The 23,876-nt window shown below is 38.6% G+C and overlaps 1 protein-coding gene and 1 long non-coding RNA gene across 3 annotated transcripts in view; one reads left to right on the plus strand and one right to left on the minus strand.

The window, feature by feature from the left end:
• The window catches only part of LOC126853297 (uncharacterized), a 66,134-nt gene that overhangs the window by 34,207 nt on the left and 8,051 nt on the right, over window positions 1–23,876 (minus strand). The window contains exons 1-2 of one of the 2 annotated variants that reach the window (XR_007687935.1): window positions 20,101–20,150; window positions 19,788–19,831 (exon numbers count right to left, since the gene is read on the minus strand). This is a non-coding gene — a long non-coding RNA (uncharacterized LOC126853297). Of the gene's footprint in view, window positions 1–19,787; window positions 19,832–20,100; window positions 20,151–23,876 lie in introns of those variants that run through there. The other variant, XR_007687934.1, reaches the window with a different exon arrangement.
• LOC126853166 (uncharacterized) overlaps window positions 1–23,876 on the plus strand; it is a 64,844-nt gene that overhangs the window by 22,748 nt on the left and 18,220 nt on the right. The gene's annotated exons all lie outside the window — the stretch shown is intronic.

Consider the following 23,876-nt stretch of genomic DNA (forward strand, 5'->3'; position numbering starts at 1 on the left):
AGCATGTATTATTCGACGAGTGTCCGGTGAAACGAGTGTCGGTATCAGTTGTCGGCGGTATCTTCATAAAGGCCACGACGAAATGCGTTCGGCCTCCTTCCGAGAATGAACGGTGTCCGATACGCCCCGCTCTCGTTATCGCCGCACAAGTCACTCCCCGATTTTAATGAGCCCGCGGTATATTGCGGACACCCATACACCGGTCAATATTGAATATCACGCACCCGTATATTCTTTAGGAATTTTCGATTGTGAAATGCATCCCTAAAAATAATTTTGAACGCGGAGAATTCTAACGATTTTCCGTTAGGCACGTTCGTTATCAAACTCGGGCTTTCCTCCTCGAACAATGGCTTCCGAGGCATCATCCGTTTATTCTTATTATTTTGTCTACGGCACTCTCGGTTATGTAAACGGTCGTGCCGCATAATGCGTAAATCACTGAGCATGAGTATACATAAGTGCGTATTTATGTACCTTGTGGTCCCCCCCCCCATCTCCCCTATTTGCGAGTCATGTCGGCATCTATACATCGCGTAATATATTCGACTATGAGAAATACTTTATAAATTGTATATCAGCGTATTTATAGCACGTTATATTTAATTTCACGCTATAAGCGAGAACAGGCGACATGCGTACAACAATACTTTGCGTAATGAAAAGATCGTAAACTTGCAATTTCTATGGAAACATGAGAACTCGCGAAGTACGGTATATAAATACGGTATATTATTTGACAGCGTATATGTCCGCAATCCTGTGTCAATAGCCGGCTATTTATTTCCGAAGCATAAAGATGAATTATATGCGGATTACGAAATCGTAAACATGACAATATATCGCGGTTGAGAGTGTCGCGAGAAATGGTATATTACCGTGACAGAATTGGAAGCCGCACTACGGTCCTTCTAACGCACCGTCGCTCGGCTGACAGTGGCAGTTAATTGAGACGCGATTCCGATAAGCACTAATCCGACAGGTGAATTATTCCGGATACACGAATCCCTACATCTCGTCGTCGACAACACGTCGAAACATTTCCGTTTGCTAAGTTTACGCTCGTCCCGTCGCCGCATTTGGCGGTTGGCGCGTTCTGATAACGCTCGACCGGCCGAATACGATGACGAGAGATAAAGTTTTCGGATCTCGTACGGATCGTTTCTCGTTACCGGTGGTGTCACTTCCTTTACAACTCGAGCGAGTGTAATCGGACACACACAAGTGTTTCTCTTTCCTAAAGAAATAACGACCGAATCGATCGACCTGTATATGGCACGTACTTGTTACTTGGACCCTTGAAGAGTCGCAAAAATTTTTAAGTGATTTTTAATGCGGATCAATTAATTCAGGAGAAATTTTTTAATCACGTGACAAGACTTTCTTGTAAAATGTTTTTGACAAGGGACACTCGCGTATATTTCTATATATATATATATATATAAAATTTCTAAACTTAGATTATATTTGAAAGAAATGGTAGAAAAAACAATTCTAATTTGTCGAGACAGGCGTAAAGGAATTATAAAGAATGCAGCGATCTTGCTGTTCGTTCACCGTCAGTTGGGTCATCTGACAAATTGAATTTACTTCGGCTCGATGGAGGAAGATCACTGTATCGGAATATGATACGCCTTCTTTACACGCTCTTACCTAGGAAAATCAAAGCCACAAGCTCCGCGCGTCAAGTACCAATAAACTTCCCATGTTATTATGTGACGCCGCGATAAGAGCCGCCACGGCGGATGAAAGGCGTCCACCGAAGAATCCGTCGACGTTTCAAGTCTGTTGTTTGGGTATTAATATCAATGCTTGATCCCGCTCGATAAATGTGTCTTGCTCTCAGTATCATCGTATCTTTTACTCCAAATATTCCGCGTATGTGTTGTACAAATATTACGTTGAAATTCTGTGGCCAATAGCTGGTTTATTCCTGATGAGCACTTAGAGGTCGGAGAACTTCTGTGACATGTTGACGCTTGTAAATTATCGCGAGCTTTTCGTTGAAAGTGTCAAAACTATTACTTTCCAAAATTATTTTACAAAAAACTCAGAAACATGTGACCATCGAACGATCGTTCTGTAATGATTTATTTCAATAATTTTTTCAATTTCTTTTCCCGCTTCGTTCTTTTCGAAAAATTTTTGAACACATTATACATAAATCTCAAAGGAGGCGAGCACATATATTCGGTCGACTAATTGTGAGTAGTAATGCCATGTGTTGTGGAGCTCGTTATGCACGCTTAAAGAAAACGCATAGAAACATAGAGAACTCGCGAGATTTTTCAAACGAGATTTTTCTACATTTCAGCGGCAACAGATTAACATATTCACATACGCACCTTACACACGTACGGCAGGTATTCCCAAAGCAATCGCCCCATTCATGCACTTAAACGCTTTGCAATCGCAGAAGGGGGCTACTTGCCAAGCGCGTTTAAGCGATACAGCTACCGAGGTACGTGAATCCTTATTATCCACTCAGACTACATCCTCGTCAGGGAAGAAAATCTTAGCAAGCGGATAAGCGACGAGCCACGCCATTTGAAAGGAAACAATGTTAAGTCCCGTTTCACAGTCGAGTATGCATAAGCACACGAGGAAAAAGCATAAAAGTACTTATTGGTTTTTCTTTAGCGCGGGATAAGCAAGAAAAATTTTTACAGTAATATCATGGAAATTAATGATCGATAAGCTATAAATGGTCGATAATTATCTAGACAACATAAGTGTGAAAATCTTCCAGAATTAAACTTATCACTTGTCATGCATAAATCAACGATGAGAAATAAGTCAAACGATTTGTCACTCGGTCATATGTAGAAACGCGAAACATCTAGACGCGGCCAGGACGCGGTTTCATGTAAGGAATTTCGCTAACTTGGTGAGTAAACAAACGGCCAGCCAAGTGGCTATTGACTAGACCGACGGTTTAATGGCGCCGGAAATACCGCGCGAAACGGTCACACTCTCGCGTTTCTTTAAGGCTGGTCGCTTCTCGCAGGTAGTTACCGGGCACTTTACCGCATATCTAAAGAAAAAGGATATCCTTCTAGTACATACGGGGGCATCCTCGAGCGCCGAACGTCGAGACGAGATTCCGAGAAAGTTGGAAAATGTCGTTCGGATTTGTATGTACAACATGTTGCGATTCAAGAAAAATTATCGTATTTACTTACAAATTCAGTCTAAATTATCAATTTATTTAGCATTATTATATAAACAATATCTAATTTTAAAAGAGCGTAATTTAAATGTAATAAAAAGATTAAAGCGAAGAGATTACAGCGCGCGATATAAGAATACTTCGAGTGAAAAAAAAAATTAAGATAATAAAACATTTAATAACATACAAGTGAGAAATAGATTAAACAACTAACTAGTAATATGAGATAAGCAAAGGAGAATATATTTCGAGGAGACACTTTTCAAACACAAATTAATAAAATTTGTTAAAGGCTGAAAAGAAGAAAAAACACAATGCAGAAAGAGAGAAAAATAATAGCGTCATTAATTAAATTTACCGTTTAACCTTACGCGGCGACTTATTACAATGGTAACGCGAAATTCTCTTCGATACGGCGCTTTTTCTTGAACCGGTACCCAGGGAGCGAGGATGAGGACCGAGAGATCAATGCGAGCGCGATAGAGCCGGGAGAGGATCATTGATCGTCGCACGATTTAACGACGTTCGAACATTACGGTGTCCTTTTTTTCTTTCTCTCGTACGACAAGCCATGCGAGTTGCATAGCAACGTTACCGCAGGCAATTATCGACGACATCTTCTTCTGTCCAGATGGAATACGGGGAACTGTCACTGTCGCACGGGGAACGATTGCGTCGATTTGAATCTGTCTCGTTCGCGCCATTCATTACTATTATCTGACCATACGTGATGATATCGCTTGTCTAATCAAAGGACTAGTCCAGATAGAACTGGTTTATACATTTCTTTTTAAAACATGCCAGCGCGTAACTAGACGCGCGTTGGTTGAATTCTGAAGAGAGAAAGAGAGATCGCGAGATAAAGATAGAAGATACTAAAGAAGCGGGTAAACTAATAATCGAGAAATTCATTTTTATAGACGAATATGTTGCGAGCTTACGGTACTATAGCGATACTTGCTCTGAATTTCAATTCTTCCACGTGCCAAGCATTTATTGAGATTTTAATCTGACCCAACGTATGCGTTTGCGGTTTGTATCTGCAAATCTATTACAGCCTGCGCGATCGCGTTTTGTAATTCACATTTTGTATTCTGCAATTGAAAATACGGCTCACCGGCATCGATACTCGTTCTTTAACGATATTTCTTGTCTCGTACAACGCGCTTTATCGCCGGCTTAAGGAAGTCGATGGGCGTTTATGTCTATCGGTTTTTATATCGATTGCCGTTCGCCATAACCATTTGCATAATCGCTCGTCCCGTTTATTAATAGCGTTCGTTTAACGCGCGTCACGCAATTCACTCGATTCGAGAAAGAGCAATGTACCTGCGACGATCGGAATTTTTCTCTGCGGTACAGAGACGCCTTGAAATTTTTCGGCGAGAGATCGACGAATCTATCATACGCATACGTTTTATTTGCATCGGTTCCGGAAATTCGTATTGGCTATTCGTGCTCGTTCACACCTTTGCGCGGAATGTCGTTAATCACGCACGCAAACCTATCGCCGTTGAACATACCTGTCATTTAACGGCGCCAGAGCGCCGATTTCATTACACCATGCGCATTGATCTCGCGAACTCCAACTGATCTCGCATTGATTTATTGATCGCTCTTGAATGGCGCCTGCACGAATGACGAGGTGATTGATAAAGGTGCGTACGTCGCGACAAGCGTGAAAGCCGGGCCCGTCAAACGGCGATGGTGTCGCGCGATATTGTTGTTGTTCTACAACATCATTAACCCACTTTTTCGTTATCCGCGTCAATCGACGGCTTTATATCGAGCAACACGCTGCCAGATTAAAATTTCGAGGAAACGCGGCCACAAACAGTGAACTCTGTTGCGAAATCATTCTTCGGAGAGAATGTATTAGAGTCGACGTTTGACGAGGACATTCTAATCGGTCTATCGATCTTCTGATAATTGGCTACGATGACCGATCGAATCAACAAGTCGATAATGAGATATTTTTAATTGACGATCTGCATCATTTATTACACTCGAGACAGAGGCATCATTTATTACACTCGAGACGAGAATTTTCTCGGCGTCTAATAATTATATTAAATTACACAAGACCTCTGTATTGTTATTAGCATTTCTTCGTTGACATTTAGATTCGTAAAGATGCATCGTTTTTCACACACGCGTTGTAGTTGGAACATTTCTTTCCACGAAGTGCTCTGTCATTCGGCAGGCTAACTCACGGATTGTTTGTCACAGTGTTGCGAATCAGCAGAGTCGAACAGATTTATCGTCGAGCGGGGTGCGACTCAAAGAGCTGACGCGACGTACCGTTGACGCGCGACCTCGTACGACCCATCGTTCGCCTAGAATATGTCCTAGGAGAAACCCGATTCTTTCTCTCTCTCTCTCTCTCTCTCGCTCTCCTTCTCTCTCCGATCGGGTAGATCCGGAGGTTAAGATGTAAAGTAACGGCGCCCCGCTGTGCAACCCTGTGGCGACGGGTCAGCACCCTCCTATTCGCGCACATGTATATATGTGTACGCACGCATGTTATATCCCGGGCAAATAGAAAAGACAGGAGATCGCACACGAGGAATTTCCATTTCTGAGCAGCAAGACTTCGAAATCCAAAATGAAGACAAAATAAATTCTTGAAACGATGTAAGAGACACGACTTTTATGAGAGAGTTCATGTGTTTTTCACACAAGCATATAATTATTATATAAATTTAAATAAAATTGAATAACGTGAAATTTATATAATATATTCGAATTTTAGTTACAAATTCTAAGCAGGTAAACGAATTGGCCTCTCTCGTAATTTGATCTGCATCGCGACGTTCGCAAGAAAAGCGAAGTTTAAAAAAAAGGAACCGTAAAAATACCGAGCTCAGTTGTTCGATATACCAATAAACAACCAAAGCCTCAATCAATATACGCGAACTCATAAATCAAATTTTATCGAGCATGTAATACGAATGTGTCGCGCTATTATTAAATTTCTGCGTTTCGAAAGTGATGTGACATGATTTTATATCCTTGTTTTTTACCCTTGCTAAGATCCTTTTCATGGGTATGTAAACATGTGTTAGTTTATTTAAGGAACATTTAAAAACTTTCAAAGATACAGTTTGTAGGTATGTCGGATCGTAAAACAAATCCTGCATTCGTACTTTTTTCTTTCCATGTGCACGCCGACTGATTTACACGACGGGGACACCCTGTTTTGTAATCCATGTAAGCTTCATATTTATGTCGAGCTTCAAGAATAGACACGTGGTGCTTCTTGCCGTTAATTTCATCAAAGAAAGGGCTGGGAGATTACATGATAGTAAAGGGTTAATCGCGTGTGTCATCTGGTGAAACTTTCACTAGGAGAAAAAATATTTTCTCTCGCAATAAAATATTCTTTACACAGCTGAAGTACATTTTGGTTAATAATCTTTTTTCCTTATTTTTTTATTTTCATTAATATAAATTAATATAAATTAAGCTCAAGATTTTTAGTAATGGAACGATGTATACTTTATCGAGCTACGAGATGCATTGGCGGATCGCATGCTCAGCGCATTTTAATTAATCGAGAGAGCTAAGACGGAAATTAGTGAACTATCGGAATCTCTTTTTCGGAACCCACAAAGCGAAAAGGCAATACTGTGCGTTATTTCAAACACGCGTGTGTGAATATACAGTCGTGTGACGGTAGATATAATATTTAACATATATTTTCATAAATTAAATTTTCGTTTTTTCCTTTTTTTTTCTATATCTTCAATCTATAAGTATTCTTAACGGAGCTCGTTGATACGAGCAACCACAGGTGGCCGCTGGATTTTTTTCATTCGATCTTTATCACGCGTCGAATCTCGAATGGGAAACTACGAGAGTTCTTTCCACGGAAAACTATTTTTTAGATTCTAATATACACTAATTGTGTGAAACTCTTGCGATCAAAACGGTCAAAGTTTTCGTTTTCCTATAACATTGCTTCTAATAGAATTTCGAGTTTAATACACAGTTGAAGAATTTATGTTTTCTTGTTTACAAATATGCCGATTAAAATTTTCGTGTTAAATATATGTATCGTTTGGGACATGCGATATATATTAAATTTAACACAAATTTTTCAACTGTGTAACAATCTTATAATGTCACACACATACACATCTTTATTTTTGCATCTCAAGTCTACACACGTCAAAGTCGATATAGAGACATTAGCACGTATTAATATCCGCAATTTCTTCGCGTGCGTCAAAGCAAGTCTTCGGCCCGCGCCCGAAATCAAAACATCTTCCTGATCTGCGATCAAAGCTAGTTTCCTCTGTGATTCCGAGAAACTCTTGGCACGACGTCGCGACGTGATGTACGAAAGGCGCCAAACCGCCGTCACTATATGCATGAACTTTCGTTCGCATCTTAGAGATCGCGATAATCCGTGTGAATAACCCGTATCGTAAGACGTATTGATTTATGAGAACATAGTAAGCCGAAGTGTAGAGACATATTTAAACGCATTTTTATTCGTCATATTATTATAATTATAATAAATTTTAATTTCTAAAAATTGAATATATTATTTGATCAAAAAATCATGAAAATTACGAATTATGGAGCAAAGTGCAATCGATTCAATCATCAAACGAGATGTGCGGGCGCTCCAATGCACAGCGTGTACCAAATATTTGCAGCGTGACTCGAGATCGATTAGGAATGCTTCTTCTGTGGTCGGCGCGACAAAGCACGAGGAACTAAAGGGGCTCCCCAGTGCATACGAAGTCTTTTTGTTTCACGGCGATCGCCAGCCCGCCAGAAGGAACTCACGACCTTGCCGCCCACAATCCCGTCGACTGTCAGAACTGTCAGTGTTTCGCAAGAGGAATCGCGTTGTTCCTTTTACTCTCTGGGCATTTCATATTTCCGTCGTCGTCGTCGTCGTCGTGTTCGCTCTTCTTCTCGCAAGCGACCATTTCGCCGACTTTCTTTCACGCCGTTTTACAATTTCATTGAGCAATTTTACATAGAATGGCCCAGCACTATACTAGGAATTTTTATTATTTAGTTCTCGATTTATTTTAATTAAAGAAATTTGTGCAAAATAATTTCCAAATCACATTTATTTTATTATTTAAGATGATTTAATTTAAGACTTTTAAATATTTATATATGACAACTAGGAAATATTTATATATTCTACGCGATTATATGTGAAACTGTGGCAACAGTAATACTGCGTGTGACAACACGAGAAGGCGTTGTTCATTTAATCCGTATTCAGATCCAATCACAGTTTATGCAGTCCTTGCGCGACACACGTCGCTATGCATTTAGACTTTAGACGAATTACAGGTCGAGATCCGGTGGTTCGTTAACGAGATAAAGCATTCGCCGGCGCAAACTGTCGCCGTCAGTCATAGAAAACCGTACAGTTTTAATTCTTCTTTTCTGAGTCACACCATCAGAATTAAGATTGCATATTTAGCGAAGTTAAAAGAATATATATATATATATATATATATATATATATATATATATATATATATATTCAACATTATTATATTTATAAATTACACAAGACTATATATACGAAATGATTATAAAAAAAATATCTTCAATTTTTTCCGTACATTATTCTTATTGTTAATCGAAACACTTTATCAGAGGAGCCGAAATCGTAATTTAAACACTTTTTTACGGCCTCTAGATGTTATTATGAAAAAGGCACGGCAAATGATTCCAGATTAAGACATTCGAGATTCATTGGCTTCATCTTGCGTTATCTCTTCCATTATAAAATGCACGATTCAGAGATATAACCCTTCCATTTCTACGGTAATCAAGTCACAACATTGTGTCGCGCGTTTATGTATACCGTTGCCGGATATTTTTCAAGAGGCGTACAATAATCTTTAATTGCGTATCGGTCTTCGTAAGGCGAATATTCCGCGGCTGTATCTTTTCGGCTTTTATCGCGCCACTTCGGGCTCCGTAATACCGCAAATGAGGAGGTCCGATTTCATCAGATTCACCGCAACAGTCACGTAATTGTTCGGTATCACGAAATGGCTCGTTTAATGCTGGATTTGATGTAGCCAGTTTTATTAACTGCCCTAAACTCGCCTTCGCGCCAGTTTTCGATCCACTCTCGATGCTATCTGACAGCGCGTTCCTCTCCCGGTTTTTTTAATAAACGGTCTCGCCCGGTAATCATCATTTTAATCATTCGTTCACAAAGTTATCCCATAAGACGAGGACGCTTGATGCTTAATTCCTAACAACGACCCTTTTCGTTTTCACGTTTTAATATTATATCAAAGTTATTTGTCAAAAAAATACAGTGAAACGAATTGTTTCAGCTCAAATTTCTCCGTTCGCGCGATACAACAGGTCGCGTAAACAAGGAAACAACTTCTGATGAACCGTCTTCGCTAATTCACCGCAAACAGTCGCTCGCGAGAAGAGAGGGTGAAAGTATCGAATTCCACGAAATATGCGCGATCGTGTGAAGTGGCTAGATCTCGAGATATTTGAAAGCGTCATGACAACGGACGGTTTCCTCGACGGAGAATACGCTTTGAAAGCGGATAAGTTGCGTCCGACGGAATTTTCGGCACGAGATTCCCGTAGCTCGTGCTAATCCAAGACATCGCCGGCGTCACGTCGCGACGAGGGATCGTGAGATCCCGAGAACAAACACGAGGCGAAGGTGCCTCTTTCCTATCTGTGTGACGAAAGTGTTTGTTCTATCTCGCGCGCGGTTGTCTAAAATCCACATAATTACTGTGAGAACCGAGAGAGCCACCGCGCGAGGCCCTGGTGAGAAAGGGGAAGAGAGAAAAATTCGAGAGCCGAGCCCCTCAAAGGGATATGCGTTTGTTTAGGTGGTGGTCGATCTCTTTTGTTTCTGTATCTTGTCTCTCGCGGGCGCGAGTGGAGGATTGCCGTCTTCCCTCCCGTTGGAGTGGAGGCACTCGGAACGGGAGCCTCTCGGCGTCTACTCTGCCGTTGCATCGGGCATTACTAACGCGCTCTCGGTGCATTTGTGTGTGAACGGAATATAACTCTTCCTTGTGTTACAGCGCGTCGCATACGGGGCGGTATGGTCAAATATTGAGGAACATGTGAATGGTAAATAATCGGGAGGCCATAGGAGGAATTAAGCCCGGCGATTCCCGCCCGCCTGTTGTTTGTCTCAATTTAACGTGGGTCTATAGACAGGAATTTTGCTTCCACGAATGAACCTAGATGCATTTCTATTTGCTACTCATAAATGAAACATCGAGTGGGAACGCACGTATAATATATTAGGGACGTTTTGGTTCGCCAACGCTTTCTTTCCTATAATGTCGGGATTAAGTCCGCAAGCTCGTCTCATGCTTTTTATCGCTTCGCTTTGTACACGTTTGGAAGGGAATTGAATTGTACATTCATTTGATAGATCGTCGAAAGCTGTGATTGATTTTTTATCGCGCATGATCCTTCTTCCAAATGATTGGGTTTGTCATTGACTGGGCCGCAAAAACGTTTGGAAACTTCGCGAGTCGAGCGATAACTTAAGATGAGTCTATGGTTAACGCCGATCTATGTAAACGTAAAACCGTAATCTATAGAATCAACGATGGAAAACGTCAGATAAATTTAAACGTCGTAGCAAAGTCGCGTCTCGTAAAACCGTCACTCGAGTCATCTCTGAAGTCAGCGGGATATTTCATGACCAATATCTTTATGGAAGACTTGCTCTCTGCTCTTTTCGTGGGAATAAGCGCCCGTGTTACATCAAGAGTTAAATAAAGTAGAATCGCAAGCCGATTGCTCTATGCATTCCTTTCTTAGAAAGATTATTGTGAAATATTTTTCAATATTTTTCAATATTTTCTCTATATTTATACTTCTTTATATTCTATAATTAAATATATTATTTTGAATATTTATCATTTTTCAAAAATCAAACTCAATTTATAACGGTGATGGTAATTGGAAATTATACAGGGTGGGTCACTTACATTTTTTTTAAATATCAGGGAAATGTATACAACCATCCTGTATACAATATTTGTATGGAAGTTTCTAATATAGATATCGCATTAGGAAATATGAACGACATAAGATTTGACTTGAATTATTTTTATATTTACTAATTCGATCAAAGTTTTAAAAATGAAACGCTATTTCAAACATTGATATATTCTTGATCTCCTTGAATATTAATATGGATATATAACACATTTGGCATTAATGTCGTATCTCATCTCGTGATTTTTCCACAGCAAAATTCGCTTCACAGACATGCGCTTATACGTTTCTTCACGCCTATTTGCGCTCTGCGCTAATAAAAAAAATAAAAAAAAAAGGGAAAAAAGACTCACCTACATGAATGTATGAAGGCGCCGGCCGCCCTCAAGCTTTATTGTCCGATGATGTCACGTCACGGGTGGCAACAAAACACCGTTAACGACGACGATACTTATTATTAACCGCTCGTGCATTGATTTACTTGGACTGTCAGCGCGAGACAAGCCGCCAGGGTAATGCATCACGCCGGTATTATCGGCGTGGATGCAAATATACCGGGTGACATGTGGCATATTCAATTAGAGCCGGTTTACACTCGCCGTGCCTCGTATTAATTCACCATTCGATGCGCTTTCTCGGTGCCACCGGAGCTGATAAAGCAGCAGCGCGAACCAGGACTCATAAACGACTTACGGATGCTCTAATATTCAAGGCATGACATACTATTGTAACACTCGTAAAATGAATGCAAGTACAAGCATTGCTAAACGCTTTCAATCATACATGAGACATGTAACAACCGTAAAACCTGTACCAAGACAAGATTCCGATGTATTGTTTATGTGAAAAATGTGAGTTTAGACGAATGCATTGTGCAAGACAAAATGCACAGATTGATAGAGACAGATTATGTAATAACCTTCGATTATAAGATCTATCTGCAATGTGTTTTCTCTCTCCCTCTCTCTTTCTTTCTTTTTTCTAAAAAGGTCAAAAGGCGAAATATTCGAAATTGGTAGTCGTGCTAACAGAATTACGCATCATTGACAGAGAGAAAGAGAATTGATGTTCCTTAACGGCAACAGTTGCAACTGCTGCCAACAAGTTGCGATTTGTGCGTCGCAATTCAATACGGGTTCCCGGGTGCCCGCCCACAACCATTTCTCCATGATGGTAGGCCGTAGTCAGATACAATCTACGAGTCAATTCGTGGGCCGTTCTTGTGGCAGCGACATGCACTTAGAGAACCGGCCGATTTTGCGAATAAGCATTGCTAGACCGACGTTTATTTCCGAAGATATTTGAACGGTAAAATAATTACCGTTACCGAATTGTTTCCATAGAGAAAAGATAGAATATTTTGAGTTATTGATAAAAGACGCAAATTTACTTATCGAATTTATCATTTTTAAAATCACGTAAAATATAATTTTTGACGATATACGATTTTACATTTCTCTCTTACTTCTCTTTCTCTCTCTCTCTCTCTCTTTTTTAATATTATTTTATAAATTATAATAAAATTATAATTTATTATATATAATATTATATCTAATAATTATAATTTATAAATATATAATTATATAAATATATTATATAATTATATAAAATTATTTTATAAAATTTTTATTAGATATGTAAAATTTATGCAAAAATGAATATCTTAGTGCGTGGGTGGTTATTAATTAGAATTTTCAAGCATAACTTGCAGTAAGAGAAACAATAATGCCATCAGTCGAGGTGACGAGAAGGCGAATGAGAATAAACGACGTGAAAAATATTCAGAAGGAGCGGCCTCTTTACATCGAAACCCACTTGGTATTTATCATTGTAGCCGCTTTAATCCCTTGATTAAGCCTCAACGCATGATGAAATTGGATTGCCAAGGCATATTTATTGAAAATTATACTTTTTTTCTCGCCGATTTAATTTACGTTATGATGCGTTTACATCTATGCGATGTAAAGCAAGAAATAATCAACAGTCGAAAAAAAAATACGGTGAAATTAATCACTTGTCGGATTATCGCAAGCTTGAAGGCACAGCAGAACGGTTTCACAATGTTATATAATGTCATCTTACACGAACCGATTATAACAAAAAAGAGAGAAAAATAACGCAACGGCATTTATTCGAGTGCTGCTATTTTGACAAAATATGTATGTACGAATGCACATTTTATACGCGGTGTATTTCTTCGTTAATAGTTTCGTCACTATTCGGCGAAGCCCATATTCAGCTATAATTAATATTTATTTTAATTATATATCGCTCGTGTCCTCTCGTGCGCGATTACTCACTAAAGAAATTCTCGTTGTGGTATCATAAAACAGGTTCACGGCGTTTCACTTACGATAATTGCGAATAATAATAAATAATACGGTGGCGAGTTAATATTACGTAGTATATAAACGTAGTATATAAACGATTTTCTTCGTAACGCGCGACCAACAGACGCGCACGTAATGATACGGTAAAAGCTTAACGATAGTCCACTCGATAAGATTGCTGAGATAGCGATCTTTGCGAAATCGCGATAGATTAAAGTTCCTACCATCCTATGTCGCATATGACCCCGCGAACTCCTTAACTATCCGTGTCTATCGATTGAAAGGTCTCCGTTGAACGGCAAAAATAATGTCAGGACAGATAGGCATTATAATAATTGAAGGAAAAGTGAAAGAGATGTGGCGCCGCGCGCGTTGCGCATTATCGTTCTTCGTTAGAGTGATATTTGCATACGTTTGACGTGATCTTTTTCTTCACATTAGCCTTGAACATAATCTTCATTTCTACTTGAAACCTATTTTCATCTCCTGCTAGTGGTATTTAATTTCGATAAGCCATTCTCCTTTACATCTATTTGACAAGAGAGCGCTCGTCCAATTACAGGAGAAATGTCAATAATCCTCGGGTAAAATCAGGCCCATGGCATTTTCACGGGACGTCCCATTAAACCGAAATAATAAATGGACCGCGATAAAAAGGCATGAAATCAATTGGAGACACGCAAAGAAGTAACGCGAGTGCCGGAGTGCTAATGCACGCGCAGAGAGTTCGTAGAGGTCCTGATGTACCGACGCGATTTATCACTATGAAACGGTCCGATGGGTGTTAGCTGTCAAGTCGGTCGACCGCCGATTTGTCAACCGATGGCTGACAACGCGCGCGAGCTTTGACTAACTTTGTCGCGTGAAATCGCGGCGGCTGGTCGATGCTGGTGGCGATGGCATCTCGACTTTGCGCTAATGCGACCATCAGAATGACACGCACGAGAGTGCATAAAAGCGCAGATCGTATATCAAAGAGGTGCCTCTCCGTCCGTCTTAATCCTGCACAGCTCGTGCCGCTATGCCAGACACTGTTCTTGCTCGAAAGAATTACGCGCAATTTTTTGCTCTCGTTTATAATAACCGAGGAAACGAGGATACGTGGCGCGTTACTATTAAGTACGCGAATTAAAAATCGAATATATTTTCAATTCTTTTTTTTTTTTTGCGTAATAATATCTCTTCGATAAGAATTAAATTTTTCAGCTTGCTGTTAGATAACTTGATAACATAAATAAAGTAAACATGGTGGATTGCGTGTAGGATAATCTTGAGGAAAAATTTAAAAGCAGATTTTAATCGATTTCGAAACATTTACGTTAATCAATTGCTTCTATTAGAGCAGATATTCCGAGTCGAGATTCAATTACTCCGATCGTATGTCGTGCGACTCATGCGCGTACTAAAGAAATTTACTGCTAAAATTTTATCTGATGGCTTAAATCACGACTGGTGTATAGCTGCACTTAATCGCTTTATAATATTCATCGACTTGGTACCTCCCGTTACAAGTATTTCGCTAGATATACTATCAACAGAACGCCCAACGCACGCAGTTATAACTTACACGAAGATATTAACTCTTCACTGTCCTGCTTTGAACTCGTCATATTTCATCTGGATGCGCGCAAAATGCCATAAAATATCAAAACTATCTACATCTTTAAGTTGTAAATTTTCTGACAGTTATATCCCTATGAAACAACGGGTCATACCCTATGTAATCGTAAATATTCACAAATCGTAAATAATAATGCCTAATACTTGAACATGGAATTTTCTTAATTTATAAATCTTCTATATGATAACTGAAATAATGTATAATTTATAAATCTTCTAATGATAACTGGATGACCCGAGTAATATTATATGTACCTATTTGTGCGTATGCGTTTTCTCTTTTCTCTACGCACCGTTATCGAGAAAGAAATTACTTTACGTAAATCTTTACGATAAATCTGTAAACGGGAGCTTTTGCGGCGTCCGTGCGGTTTGGTATGCCATCGAAGCGGCTTCTCGCAAATTTGCAGTCTCTTTACTGCGTAATGACGTTACGGCAGTCTCGTGTTTTCACCCTGCTTTATGCATTTATTCACGAGGGGAAGGAGAGACGGCGGTGGAGGGGGAGGGGGGGGGAAGCGAAAAAAAAAGAGAACGAGAGGAGGCGGAGGTGAGAGACGCATCTGAGGAACCGGGCAGGTAAGGGATAATGAGAGGGCGGCCGATGATGCCGGTTTAATCGTCTCGCGAAACACCTAACGGCTGTTACTCATGACGTTGTTGACCACGACCGCCGTCGAAACGTATCCCTGGCATGAATTCGCTCACTGAAGAATGTCTCCTGGCATGAATCATCCGGATCATCATAAGTTATTTACTCGAGGCCACGCAAAAAATTTTTTTGATCACGATCGACAGCCTTGAGCGATTTCGTACGAAAATATAACGACTCGAAAAAGTCGTATCATATTTTTACGCGAGATAATCTTCAAGGACCTTAAGGTACCTTCATTCTCTTCCTCTATTTGATATCTAATCCCACAAACACAGAAGATTGCATAAAAATTACAAAAAGAAACGTAAGTGAAATGCTACGCGAAAACCAGCTGAGACGCCTTGGCAGCGTTATCGCGAGACATTGCTGACGCAAAGATTAGAATAATGCGCGACCCTGGAATCGGTGAATGTGTTCGCAATTCGTGAAAAATTAACTATAATTTAAGGATTTTTAATACTCGATAATTACAGTAATTACAATGATACATGGGAGGACAAGACATCGCGTTAATGACACTTATTTTCATTCATAAAATCAATGGCGTCGTATATATCCAATGTAATTACGATAAATGAGGAGATTGGTTTTTGATCTATCGAAGGTCGTCGATCTTTCTTGTTTCTTTTGTAAAAATATAATGATCGGTCGAAGGATCGAAATGCTCTTTCGGAAGCTGTGATTAGACACGGGTCGAATTAGGCGTAAAGGCAGCGCGGTCTCACGCTCGACGCACGGTAAATTACGCGAACGACAAGCGGCAAGATGAGATCTGACACAACATTTTTACGCTCGTCCAATGACGCGTATGAGCCTCTCTTTCCCACTTTATTATTCGTAATGGGATTAAGGGCATCGCGCGCGCGCGGTGATGCAATCAGCTGGCTGCGAGAAGTCCGAGGCGGATCGCGCGCAGCGGAGAGTGATAAATGAAACAGAGTCGCGTCTCCGAGAGTCGCTTCGCGCGTCGCTTTACGGGGCGTTAGGCCATGAAATTGTAATTTAATTGCTTCTCCTGCGAGTCGTCTCCGTGGCAGCAACTGCCGTTCGGTCGGTCGCGGAATTTGCATCCGAAATTAAAAATCTCCCGAAGACTCGCCGACTTATCGCTCGCGCGATAAATTTTTGCATGTCGAGGCGTTGTTCGTTAATTATGCATGAGCGCATTCCTATTCTAATATTCGATCGATGTTTAAGCAAACAATGTACGAAACATGGTCACTTAATTACGCCACACTGCGTGTGGCCGCGTTGCGTTCGAACAATGTTGCGATTTGCCGCGTTAATGAGTCGAATCACACGAGAGAATCGACATCGACACGATTTCAATTTAAATAGTATTTTCTTGTATTTCTTCGAAGAACATGCAATATCTCATTGGGAAATATTAATATGCACATCTTTTTTTCTACGATCAATTAGAGCGTTGATATAAACTCGCCAGGTCACCGAGCTCCGAATGAATTAATTATCGCAGCGAATTATCATTTTGCTCGTAAAGATCAATTAAGAGGCTGCGTTTGCACCTCGCCCGCTTTTACGACTCCTCGCAAAAAGTTGCATATGTAAAATATTTATGTTATTTATTGCGCAAGCGTATACACCTTCGAGAGGTATATAACTCGATTACAGACGAATTTACATAATCGAACTTTAAGCGTTTGTGAACTAGCTTGTAAATCTTGAGTATCGGATGTGAACAGTTTTCTATGCTCATTAAAATATCGAAAGTCTCATCTTCTTTTAAATATTCGAATGATAATATCAAATCTCTCTAGTTGAATTAATAAAAGCAGCATGCGACCAAATATGTGAGAATGTGAAATAAATTTCCTTCACAGCTGACGATTTAGATTTGGGAAAGACATACTTTCCCAAATCTGAGTTACGCAAACGAGAGATAGCAACGATAAAATTGACACTGTCAACGCAGTCTTTCTCGATAGCGGTTATATATATATATATATATATATATGTATTATAGATCATAATTTATTTAATTTGTGTCGATTTCTCATGGGCATACTATTCTTGCGAGATAAACATTTAAAATGCTGTCTGCCAAGGATCGCACGGAGATTCATCATTCCGCACGATCGCATGTCCTTTTCTCGACTCATGTTCACCTCTTTCTCTCACCTTTCTGCGCGCGATCTATCTTCCTTCGAGTTCGCCGGCGGCTGTCACTCCGCTGACACCGAGATCTCGCTCGATCTATATTTCCCCTCGCGAGATTCGACACGATGATAATGGGAAGCTGGTTCGCCATTTCACCCACAGAACGTCGAGTGAAATTTGCATAAACATTAGTCACGTTCCCTTTCTTACATTCCGATACGTACAACAGCGAACAGTAGATTACGATGCTAACCGCGCGATATGGCCATAAAATCCCAGCAATTTGAGAAACAGACCATCGATAATGGTCAGGTAATGACTCGTCTTAGTGAAATTACAATTTCAAATGTCGTTACAAATGTTACTTGGTTGATATCGATCGTCATTTAAATCGAAATCGAATTTTATTATAATCGATTGTACAAACGCAACGCCCGGTATATCGATAATAACGCCATGAGAAGTGAAAGATAGATCTAGAGAGAGAACTGGATTTTTTTGACGAAAAATAAAATAAAATAAAACGATGCATACAATCGACGGCTTATGTTTGCCTTTGAAGTTTACCGAGACGTTGACATCGCTGCGACTATAGTCATGCAAATGAGATTTTTTTTCCGGCTCCTGTGGAAGTTTTATCCCTTTTTTGAAGTATTTAAGAATAGAAAGAAACACCACTCGAGCTTAAAAATTATATAATATTTTCTTATAAATATTATATAATATTCTATGTATAAGCAAAAAGATTTTGACGGTATCAATAAGATAGAATGTTCATAAGATTATTGTTAGCAAAATATTATTAGAAACGAGATAAAATATTATCTCACTTTATTCACTTTATTTATAAACATTTCCTGAACAAAAATAATAATGTCCACTATGAAAATGCAAGAAGCCGTAACGTATTAATGCTAATGATATTTTTACGACAGTTCCGGTATTCTAAACACTTTGTGAGTTTTAATATTTGTGGCGAGTCTGGTAACTTTTATTATTACGCTCTTCCAATACGCGGTTTTTGTGATTAACTACATATATATATGTATGTATGTGTATGTAGTTGTGTATCCGTATGTATGTACAACGACGCGTTTTTGCGAATCTAAATTAAAAAAAAAAATCACGAAGCTTGGGAAAAAAAAAAGATTTAAAAAATCTGCATCTTTGTTCAAAAATATTATGAGAATCACTAATCTCAATTTTTCTTACTGAGCTTTCATAGCAAATTAATATGTTAATCTTTGATCATCCATTCGCGGTGGAATAAAGAAGCGTGTATATCGCATTCTGATGGATTCGTCTTCTCATGTGTGCCTTTTTCGGATCAGCATTAGCATAAACGTGACCGTATTCAAGATTGATGATATGTGAAATCCGGTTATTAGTAATGTGACAGCTATGTATCTACATTTATCGAAAAAATTATTTCCTTAATCTTTCCCTCCTCCATTAGAAGAAATCAAATTTGGATATATCGCATAATTAGGAGCTAATTTATTGCTAATTTGTTGGTAATTTGCTGATCTAATCCAGAATGCGGATGTCAAGTTATTGGAGGTTTCAAAGTGTGAAATAACTAAGTCTATCGTTGACTATTTAAACGTATAGTGTGAAGGAGTTTTAAACTTATTATATCTCAAAAACTGTTATTTAAAACAAAAAGATTTCAAATATTTTTACAATTTAATATTTCGAGAACTTTTTTTTATAATATTTCAGTTTGTGGATTTTAAAATATGTATCTTATTTTTTTCCTTTGTATAAGTATATCTTTCAAATAATTTATAAGAATAAATAATGCAAACAAATTTATTGTTTTATCATTGCAAATTTAAATTTTTAAGTATCGATATTTCTGATATAATGTTATTAACAAGATTAAAATGGAATGTAATTTAACACTCACCGATACGATGTGCACAACGGCAGAGCGTAGAACACAACGTTGATCTGTAAAATACAAATATATTTAAAGTATATACAAAATATTGTCTAAAGTAATTAATATATCGAAAAATAATTATTGCAACTTTTTATTTGTCCCTTTAAACACATATTTAAAAAAAAATACAAAATTTCTGAAAATTATTATTGTAAATCTAAGGTGTCTATAAAACGTTAATTTTATTTATATAATATGTATACTATCTCTTATTATAACTTATAATAAGAGTTAATTGTAATAATCATAAAGAATGATCGTATAATCGCAATCGTACTTTGAGAGATAATACAACAGAACAGCTCGCACTGTAACCACGCCGCGTCGGTGTCGTCGTAAGAATGATAAAGCGACTACGTACTTCGAGAGATATAATGATATATGTATATCCGTACCATTACCTACGCACTATAAACAATAGCGCCGAACTTTGTTTATAAAACGCTATTGTTTACACACGGTCGTCTTGTTGTCATTCTTGCGACGAGACAAGATAATGATGTGAACTGTGTATATCGTCGATATTATCTATCGAAGTACGATTGCGATGATTAAACGGTCATTCTCTATGATCATTGCAATTAACATATAAGTTGTAATAAGATATATTATATATATTATACATATAAAATTATTATATAGGGTGGGCCGAAACATTCCTGTCAGATCATTCTTGAGGTTTATAGGAAATTCAATTTTGAACAAAAAGTTTCTTAACATAGGTCGAGAAATGCTTCCTTAGGAAAATTAAATTTTCTATAAAATCTCAAAATCTGGTCGGAACCCACTTTGTATAAAGTCCATATAAATGTATGCTATTTGTTAGCGAGAGGGATAGCATTATGTAAATTCGATCACGGTTTTTTCAATGCCGAGCAAAATTGGATTTCCTTACTCAGAAATTAATCTAGATCACACTAATAATCGCGAAAAAGCTGTCACAACACCACGGAATTTGGTAAAATATTTTCGATCGTGTCATTAATGTTTCGATACTTATTCAATCATCGTTGTCTGGATCGAATTAATAAAACATGAGCGCTCGCGATTACGATATCTCACGGAAAATCATCGACCTCCCAAAAGTGAAAAAAGTCGATTTCGCACGTCACGCGCTATTAAACTCAGACTCGCGCCGTCCGCGTAAAATGTCGAGGGAAAAAAGCATTTACACGACTGTAAATATGTCGTTCTGCGGTCGCCTGCGAGACCGTTCTCGCTCGTGGTTCAAAGATTTATACAGCCGGCGCTAAATCAAGGAGAGGAAGGAAGAGAAAGAAAGAGAAAAAAAGAAAACATTCTTGACGAGGTAGCGTGGTTAAGGGATCGGATATAATGTGCTCTCGGCGTTATGGAAGTGTGAATGAATCATCATAATCGCGATGAAACAATAATGTTGATTGCTCAATAGAGATCGCTTTTTCTGCTCGCGAGATCTTCAATATTGCACGATATCACTAGGCAATTATCATTTATTTCCTTTCATATTGCAGTCACATTTTCTATTCACATGATTTTATGACTTGTATGAAAATATCTTGACTTATTTCTCTTTAAAAATATTTGAGCGTGTTAAATATATTCTTTCAAACAGTGATTTCATGCTGGGTTATCAAGTGGATTATAAATGACAAGAAAGCGGGGAGTACGTAAGATTATTATGGAAATATGTATTGTGCAAGAGAATCTGTATAATTTTACCGCTGGTTGTTCGCGGTTCTCTTTATTTACGATCTTAAAGACGCGTTTAAGAGCGAGCTCCAAAATATATTTCAGACGCAGCAGTAAAAGATCGGAGGAGCGTGAACTCTAAAAATTGATTTATTCAAAAGCAGTGGAGCAGCGCGAAAGAGCCGTCATGAAACGCGGATGTTACTCGCCGATCGCAGATGGCAATTAAACGTGAGAGTTAACGTGCGAACCTTACCGCAAGACGGTGAAATAAAAAAAAAAAAAAAAAAACTTTACGACCCCGAGGCCATGGCAATTAACCGCATCTCATTTGTTGCGATTGACGAGCTTTATTTCCCGATCTTTGTGGTTTCGATGTGATGAGAATCGTCTTAACAAGAATCTGTCGCACCGCACCGTTGCGAATCTCGCAATAAAAGTGCAATAAATTCATGTAGTTTAGATGCGTCTGACTCAATTCGTTTCTGGTTCTGCCGCGTGCTCATTGGTGGAATGACGATAAGCCCGTCTGCCGCCGCGCATAAGCATATCTCGCGGTTTTAACGCGATTTTTCTCACCGCATACCGAATATCATCTTATCTAAACGCCACGATGCATCGATATCGTTAAAAAAAAAAAATGTAAATTTCATAAGGATGATCAAATCGCTGGATATATATGCGATAAAATAAACGCCGTTTGATCATCAATGTTAGAGGGAAGAGTCGGATCGCGATATTACTGCGTTACGGCATATTATATAATGTTATCCAATGTACAATTCAATTTACGAACCCGCCATTGTTCCATCGCTTATTATCGCCGATAGCGTCTCTATTATTGCATTTACTTATTGAATCTCATTCTTCGGTCTCTACCTAGATTTTCGCCACCGCGGGCGGCGCCGCATATCGCGATAATGAAGGTAATCCATTTGCTTATTCACCGTGTCGTTCTCGTGGGAGTAAGATATTAAAGCGACAGTGAACGTAGGCGCCTCTTTTACGCGGCATGAATCCATCCGCGGATTAAGTTTCAGATTCGTTGTAATGTTTACTGTGAATTTGTATCTGGAGAATGTTTGAACCATCATCATTGGAATGATAGATATATGTAACATTACATTCTTTCAAAATCATATCTTCTTTTGTAACTCTTGCTGTCACAAATATAACAGATGCCAACTCTTTGAATTAATGGAGAGGCAAATCTATATGTTAGACATGCGGCAAAATATATTTATCTTTACCATCATATGACGATCACCAAGATCGACTCGTTGTCACAGGAACACGAATTTCAAGTTTTCATTGAAAAAAATCTACAATTGCTTAATACGTAATAAATACGGAGCATCGGCTTTGTCGGTGTCGCATTAATTGGCGACTGGTTCGGGAACCAGTCTTTTTCGCCGGGACCCTCAGGGCCATTCACAAATGATACCATGAATGAGCTTGATTCGTTCTGAATAAAATCATCTCGGCGAATATCTCGACTCGCGGAATATCCAATTCATCATTTAATATCGTAAAGCCGGTTTCGAAGGTCGGTCTATTCGAAAATGAACTTCGACTTTTAAGCGACTTTTAAACAGGATTTATTCGTATCGTCACTAATTATTTACCATCAGCCCGAAATATAAAGTTGTTTATTAGCAGAATATCTTTATACGCTACGCAACAGTTATTATGTCATCCAAATTTAATGGTATATAATATCGAAAGATAAATTTCGAGTTTCGCTCGCGCAAGATGGTCGCTGTTTTACATATAAATATATGAAAACATAATTATGCAGAACCAGTGTGGATTTACGCGATGCATGTCTCTGATATATTTATAAATTTGCGATTAGCCACGGTCGAGAAAACTATCTCAGGAGACACGCTTGAATAGTAAGAGAATGATAAGTCAAGCGTGATAAAAGCATAACGCATTTGACGATAAGTTCCGGCTGCGTTTTACAGCTCTCTCGGGTGGCTGTTTATAGTTGTCAAATCCATCACGGTCGATTAAATTTGGACACTTGATCTCTGTCGTTTAAACTGTCACTTGAATTGGGACGAAATCCTCAAAGATTTTATTTTTTATTTTTTCGCGATACAGATAAATATTTTTTTTGAAATTTTATATTTTGCACAAAAATTTTATATATAAAAATAAAAGTTTTTATCGTGTATATTCGTTCCTTTACGTATAATAATATCGGAGAATCGTTCGATAAATGTTTTCCGCGATCTTTCTACGTTAGAAGTAATAGATTTCGCGCCCGCAAATCTGCCTATAATTCGCTTAGGTTTTTAATATATTCCTGTATTTAAACGGCGGAAAACATGAACCGATAATAAAACCGATCCGTGCGGGATATCGCGATATTTTATC

Source organism: Cataglyphis hispanica, chromosome 1, assembly GCF_021464435.1.
Source record: "Cataglyphis hispanica isolate Lineage 1 chromosome 1, ULB_Chis1_1.0, whole genome shotgun sequence".
NCBI classification, from domain to species: domain Eukaryota; kingdom Metazoa; phylum Arthropoda; class Insecta; order Hymenoptera; family Formicidae; genus Cataglyphis; species Cataglyphis hispanica.